An 8,199-nucleotide genomic window follows, 5' to 3' on the forward strand; every position below is an offset into this window, starting at 1 on the left:
AGCAAAAATCGGTTTTAGCAAATATTCCGAATTTGTGTTTTTGGGTGAACTATCCCTCTACACACCACTTTAAGTGGCTGTCAGAGGGGTCGCGGGGTGTTTTCACAGTCCCTCTGCATGGTGTTTTCCTCTTTTCTGAACCCATCGGATCATGTCAACCCACACTGTTTACTCTGTATCTATATTAAACCTATATTAACCTTTGCATTCTCTAACCATAATCATATGTGATGGCATCATATAGCGGAACCATATAAAAGATCAACCCACTGTATAATGGTGCTATTTTGTAGTTTGTTACTTGCAGGGGTTGGCTGAAAACATAGGTGACGGCTTGAGAAGCTCAATGTTGGAAGTCTTCCCTTTTGCACAGCCTTGTGGCCACCATTGTAATAATATTCTTTTATTTTTAAGCTATTTCAATAAGGTAACAGTGTAAGCGAGAGAAAGTATTTTTGTGAGCGCTGTGAATGCATGGAAAAAAGAAAAATGTGGCCCGAGATGGTTAATTGCTGTTTTTGTTGTCTCTACGATTTTTAAATTATTCATATTTTTGAAACATAATGTCCCTATGCCAAATAACTTGACAGAGTACTGTGAACTGCAAATCTCCAACATTACCAAGATTTTGTCCATCACAATGTAGCTTTTCATGCGCACTACATTCATTTTGACATCCTGGCACTGATTCTACAACTTAAGTATTTGTAACTGGCAAGGAAATGGGGCAAAACGGTCTTCAGTGTAATACAGAGACGAGAAAGACTCTCTCCCCTTGAGTAATAATAGAGTTACAGTACAGTTTAACCAGCTAGCAACAGTGTAATTTGGCTAACACTGTACGAGCCCATTCAGGACCGTTGGTTTTCTTTTCACCTGCCTGCGTTTTTACTTATCGATATGCCTAAGGAGGTTTAATAGGAAAATTGCACCAAAATTATTTAAATTACACCAGTGCAATGAAGAAAGGTTACGTTTTAAATAACAGCACATTAGCCATCTGACGATAAATCATCTACAGTGTACACAAGATGATGCCATGTTCAAAAAGGCAACTATCTATTTTTTGACAACCTCAATTTGTGTCTTAAAGTGTTTGTACTTTTGAACGGCTTTTGTTTTAAAAGTGTGCATATCTTCTCAATCAGCATTAAGAAACAACAGAACAATGTAGAATCATATGCAATAGCCACCCAGAATATCGATGTAATGTGCACAAGTTATCTGATTGTAATAGACCTCCGGCAAAAGGTCCTCACAAAATACCAAAGACTTTGGTTTGTTGGTTATAGCTTTGTAGCTAATATCATGGGCAGCACTGAAGAAACTTCTTGAATCTTTAATTAGACACATTAAGGAACATATTGTTACAGAAATATCATGCTTATTTTGAAGTGGTTCTGTTTCCTCATAAATTAAGTGGAGGATTTAAGACTGCTGCGGCGATTCGCGCCACTTTGCTTGTGTTTGATAGTTTTCATCAGAACATGTCTACATAAATCCAGAGACAGATGTATGGAATGACAAATATTAGAGGATTCTGGGCATTGGTCATTAAAGCATTTTTTTTTTTTTTTTTGGGATTGTGAGGCTTTCATTACTGGTGCTCAATTGCTTTCTGTATAAAATATGAAAATACTGACAGATTGTTCACCATTCCTGCTGAATAAACCACTTGTCAATACCTGAAGTCTCAGAGTGATTATAATGACAGAAACCATACATTTGCATTTCTTTATGAAACAGGAAGTCTGGGCAGGACTTGAATAGTCAATAAAATGTTAATTACATAACAGCCACAAATGCGGATTTGCTGGCCGGTTTCAGGGTGGATGGGCTTTTCCTTATAGAGAGCATTTGATTGGACAAAAAGTTTGTTAGTGCAGGATGAGTCATACATTTTTTAGCTTGTTTTCCCAGAAGAGAAAAACTTTTTTTTAAACTCAAAGCTAACACAAATGAATCTCCAAAAATGTAGATTTCAAAAAGTCTTTCAAGCAGAGAAAGCAATGTTCTTGCCCCTTGCGAAGCACCTTGGATTCCAAAAAGTGATGAAGGTGTAACATTTGCCAAATCGTACATTAATGCCCTAAAACTGCACATTAGCTGCATGACAAAGTGATACTTCCTAAAATATGAAGTTCCGCCAAGACAAACAAATCAGGCAGTGGCTGTACTGACAAGACGGCTGCACATTCAGCTCTTTCTAGGAGGTACTCAGTGACGGGACAAAGCTTCTTGGTTGCTGTCAGCACTTTTTAATGGATATATAGTGGAACAATCAAGCCTTTTAATAAATAAATTGGCCACCTGGCTTACATTCAGCAGACATAATTTGAAATGTGGAGCAGGCGGCTGGCAGGCGTTGTCTCAATGTTATTTTGAATCTTAATTTCATCCATTTTTCCTTGTAATACCAAATCAATTATTATGCCCAATTAGACAAATTACTGTCTGCAAATAGTTCTGGATGCTCTGCAAAACCAGAGAAACCATTGAATAACCTTTCTCGAATTGTAATAGATCATCCAAACCTGACTTGGTCTATGCTACCTCCAACTTGGTCTGCACAAAAAAATACATTACAAACATCTGCTAATTGCATGTCATTTTACACCTTTGTTAAAGGGAAAGATCAATCATTTACTCAAGCTGATGCCATTTCAAACCCGACAGAATGTTCGCACTACTCTTTTCAATATGGTGAAGCTAAATGGTGACCAGATCTCCACAATGTCATAAAAAGTGCCATAAAAGTACAGTAAAGGAGGCAACAAATTATGCATTTGCTCTCTTTTTTTAAAAAAAAAGCAATAAAATAGGATTGTGCAAAAAGTCAGCCAAGAACATAAACAATCAGTAGATACTGCACGTCCAAACCACACTCCATGAAAACACTTTTAATCCTATTAAATCTTGCAATGTTCCAATGACATTCTAGACTATTATGACAACAGCAATGTACACTTCTCACACGTACAACATGCCAGTACCACCATTCCATATGCCATCCAGCAATGTTAACCAAAGACAGCTGTATGAAGGCAGCAGCTTCCCATCTGCTGGTCAAGTTCAGAGAGATTCTAACTAAAAAGCAAGCTTGTGCATTTCCCCCAGACCAGGCCTACTGTAGCTCTCAGAGTGCCGAGTGCATCTAAGGACACGGTTCCTGGACCTAACCCTGAAACTGAAGCTTCGAGCTCATTCATCTTACGTGTGCTATTGTCTTTTCAATGACCTTGTGGTCTAATTCAGTTCTTTCTCCCATTCCCAAACTTCCCCACAGTAGTTTCTGAAGAAATATAATTAATGTAGGGCTGAAAAGGCTTTTTTTTTTTTTTTTTTTTTACTGCTAATGGATACAAGGCATCAGTTAGCCTGCTGGAATGGCTGGTGCATGAAGATTTGCAAAAATACATTATTAATTTAAGCATTTTTAAGGGAGAAGCTATTTAAACAGTCTTGACAGACTGGGCACCCCGGGGCACATCTGACAGCTTTACATTATGGGCTTGAACAGCCATTGATGAAATGCATTTATTCCAAACACCATGTGTTCAGAAATAATAATCAGATTCAGGTGTGTACTAGAACTTGACTGCTTTGTGTTGTTTTGATTACCAAATACATAAGTGACAGAATGACATTTCCACAATTAAGCACAAGCTGTAACACTTTCTAACAAACGCAGCTTTGCAGGTGATGAAAGGAGGATGAATACAAGGAAAACAGATGTTCTGTTGTGTTATCGAATGTCATACAGCATAACTTGCCCTGGTAAAACACACTAGTACAATGCATGAATGGCGGTGGTCTATTGAAGTCCAGAAATAACAGCAGTTCTCCCATATTCGTTCATGGCGTCTCTTCCTGTATGTTTATTTGCAGTACATAACACATATCCTGGCATTTAAAAAGACAACATAACATTAAAATCAACCCACTTTACTTTCTTAATACCAGTGTTGTTACTGCTAACTAAAACTAAAATCGTTTTTGTTAAGTGAAATAAAGCTGCTTAAATTTTTTTTCAGTAGGCAACATTTTCAATTTCCATATAAGTTGAAGTACTAAAACCACTAAATCTTAAATAAAAATCAATTAAATGTGAATAGAAAATGTAAAGAAAAACTAATAAAAATAACAAAAAAAAAAATCACTAAAAATCACTAAAATGAAAACTGAAAATATAAAAATACTAATTCAAAATATTAATAAATGCTGTGATATTTTAGTATTATTTATGTACTAACAAATAAACACAAACTTTCTCTGCCTTTAAAATGACTTTTCCACTGACCAAACAAGTGGATCATAAAAAAAACCTCCAATGGTCTAACAATCAAAATTCCGTTTGGTTCCACTTGTGGCACAAAATGACACACTTCTAACCCACTTTTCACAGCCCACTGTGCACGATCCAATCCTGATGCACATTGTTTCATGCTGCATGTGTTGCATCACTAAATTGAAAAGCATTGCAAAAGCCGTTTCATATATGAGTATTACTGTAATGCCACAGAATAACGTCCACTGATAATCAAAACCAAACTCTTCTTAGGTCTCCAGTCATCATACAACACTACACGTATACACAAGGTAGCAGGCGACATCCACACCCCTACACACTCCCTTTCACCCTCTACCTCTAGATCGCTCCCTCGGTCAGCAGTGGAAATTCACTGGGAGCTGATTGTGGCAAGAGAGTGTTGGCTCAGCTGCGAGCTTTAAGAACCCATGATGTCAGACACATATTTTCCTTGGAGAGTTTCTCATCAGCTGCATTGTTCCTGGAAACCATGGTCTGTTCTCTGGGCAACAAAGAAGCCAACCCCATCTCGGTCCACCATGGTCCCGCTTGAGCCCCCATTGGCCCCTCCAGCCCTGAACCCATCATTTACTACACCACCAAACAACAGACGAGTAAAGAAAATAATCTGGTAATACGATCAATGGGGAGAGCATCTTGGAATCGTGACCGTAAATTCTCCTGGTTTCCCAAAGGATGATCAAAAGCCGCTTTTTAACGTCTTTGGAAAATGAAAATGTATGGTTTGTGAAGACGTGCGTAACAAAATAGCATGCCCGGTCTTTTTGGCATCCGTTGGGAAATATGGCGATGATACTGGTGATGTCATCAAGTCAAGTGTCCCTGTTGACCACAAGATGCATTTGACCACTTTACAGCAGTGCCCCCAGATATGAGAAGCAAAGGAACTAAATGTCCCCATGAGATGCTCCCTGACAAAGTGCTTGGTTCATCGGTCCCACTGCTTAAATCTTTCAGTCCATTTCCACAGTTCCTTTTTTTTTTTTTGCATTATTTAAACTCATCACACAGCTCCAGTTCTCTTAAAGAATTAATGCTTTTCCTCGAAGCATCCACATGTGATTTTTAATTCAAACCGGCAATGAGTGGAATATTTTTGAGTCAGCGGCCATAATTGTACGTAACTTTATCCCACATGAAAAAAAACACACAAAAAAAAACTGTCATTCAGACCACTCTCTCTTTTCCATTACTGGGTATTTCGGCTGCCAATTCTGGAGTGGATACCTGATCCATCAATGGCAAAGACCATGAGGTGAGAGATGGGGCGAGATGGGGCCGTGGCGGGATCCAGGGCCAAAAGTGTGATTCTGTGTAACAGCAAAAAATAGCCAAAATTCTGATGTCATTATATATCTTGTGTCACCTCTGGTAATTCCCATGCAAAATATTCAGAGGACACAAATGGATTTCCATTAGAGAGCAACGCTTAAATTACAGGATGTTCAAGTCTCCAGTTTTGCGGCAAAAGGATAGATTTGCAAAGGAGCAAATCAAAAGTCACAGTCAGTCTGTACTCCCAGAGTACATACTACAAAATGCAGAGAGCTTTTGCAGTAGCACGAAATTGGATAGCGGACATAATACTTTTAGAAAGCTGCTAAATGCCATCTAAAACTATTTTAAACTATTAAACTATTATACATTTTAACCTAAAATCTTCTGGTTGATGTTGAAATAAATGATTACACTGCAATGTTCAGTCAATTACTGAAGAAAATAAAATGAAATTAAAATACTCATTATCACTTTAATCTTCATTATAATTCGCACAACTTTTGCCAACATTAATCATGACTGAATCGCTCTACCTAATGTATTTAATAGAGATTACCTCTATGTTAACTGTGACTGTAGCTAACATTTCAGTTACGCTGAGGTCGAAGGTTCAAAAACCTGGCAAAAAAATTAAGCTAGACCACAAATGTACACCATGTTTCACCATGGTGGCAATTGAGGCATGAAAGGAGATCTACGAATGTTAGCATGAAATTGCACACCAGAACATTAGATTATTGTTGTGAGGGCAATTAAAGGTGGGAAGAGGTAGCTCTGAAGGGTGAGACACATCAGAAAGTGGAGTGGCAACAGAGAAAGAGAGGTTAGAATAACAGAGCGTCAAACTATGAAGTTCAGTTGTACTCTTGCTGGAACAGCAGTGTCTCCATAGACCAGTTGAGTCCTTCAGTAGAGGCTCTCTCACTCCAACACAAATACTCACTAAATAAAGGCTGAGTGTTCCAAGTAAAATCACTTCAGCTGAGTTCAATAACTATTATTCATGTCCCATTTCTTCTTGCATGTGCAACAGCCTCCATGATATTAATAAGGAAAGCCCTTATGTTTTCATAAGAACTGAAGAGGAGCCTTGGAGAGCAATGCAAACACACCTCTGATTTCTTATGAAGTACCCTATAGGACTCTAGGCCATGACTAAAACAACTAAAGTGACAAAAAAAAGATTGTGCGCGTCCAAATGTGGTTTCGTCAGATAGCTACCATCTTGTGAGGTGCCATTACAGCTTGAAAGAGGGCAGTTTCATATGAGCCCTGATGATCTTTTCATGAGCAAATGACTCTTATTAGTCGTTTCTTTTAATGAGTCAATCAAAAAGATAGAAGGAGAAGTCTCAAGCGGTGTCTGAAATCGCCCGCATATTTTTAGGTATGAATTTTGCAGGTGAAAAGCAGTTATTTCAATAGAAATCTGCACAATCTGGAATTTCTTGTGAGGGCGAAACATTTTCACATGCATATTTCGCAAAAATTTAAAAAAGAAATTCACTGCATTGACCAACAGAAAGCTGCTTGGTTTGAATGAAAGTGACTTCTGTGTGAGCAGTGCTTCATGCACTATGACTACACTATTGACAATGGACCTTTTTTTGCTGGCGAAACGTCACTAATGTGAACATACATATAGTGCACTTTTCACACTGCGCTTAATCCAGTGTTATTGTCGTTGTAAACCACTTTTAATCCCGGATAGAGGAACGTTTTACATATTTAATTTAGAAGGGGGAATATCACCACTTTTGCAGGGTTGCTGCAATTATTATGCCTTTCTTATTGAAAGATATTGTCTTAAATGTAGGATTGAACAGTGTATACATCTTAAGGATCTTAACACCAACCTACCTCTCACATCATTCTTCAGAATGTCTCTCTCAGTAAATTGGTCCTTTAAAGAAGGCCACCAATATAAGCCTCCTTTTTTTATAGAGGTCAAAGTTCTACCTATGATGAAATTACATATAATCCAGCACTGACCTACAAACAAAAAAAGGACAGGAAGATATTAGGCAATACTATGAGGCGGCAGCACCAAGGGAATTGAAAATATCTGATGGATGATGATGTCTCAACAGGCATTCTCCCTTCTTTGAGGCTCATTTCTTTCATATTGTAAATGTTTGTAGCAGATTACTACTACTGCTTTTAGATATTATACAAAATGTGACCTCACTGCATAACCTCTGACCCACTGCATGAGCTTGAAGAACAAAGTATGGGTAGGGGTGCAAAAGTCATAGTGGTAGGGGATGCCCTTTTCTTCAGATTTACAATGAAATGTTATTTGGTCTTTTACAAAGTCACAGTGGGGTCTTTTAGAAGAAGAAGAAAAAAAAACATTAAAAAGATAATCCTCGTAGTATCTTCCCTGTGGATGGTCATCAACCTCTTCATGTCAAGGTGAACCACTTTCACCAAAGAAGAGCCATGGAAGTCATCAATACCTCAAATAATAGATCAAAATGGCCAACTCATCATCATCATCAGACACTATATAAAAGCACACATTTGCTTAGAGGACATGCAAGTGCAACATCAGGTTCCTGCGAGCAAATCAACCATCATCGCCCAAGATC

Source organism: Rutilus rutilus (genome assembly GCF_951802725.1).
Source record: "Rutilus rutilus genome assembly, chromosome: 4".
Lineage (NCBI taxonomy): Eukaryota > Metazoa > Chordata > Actinopteri > Cypriniformes > Leuciscidae > Rutilus > Rutilus rutilus.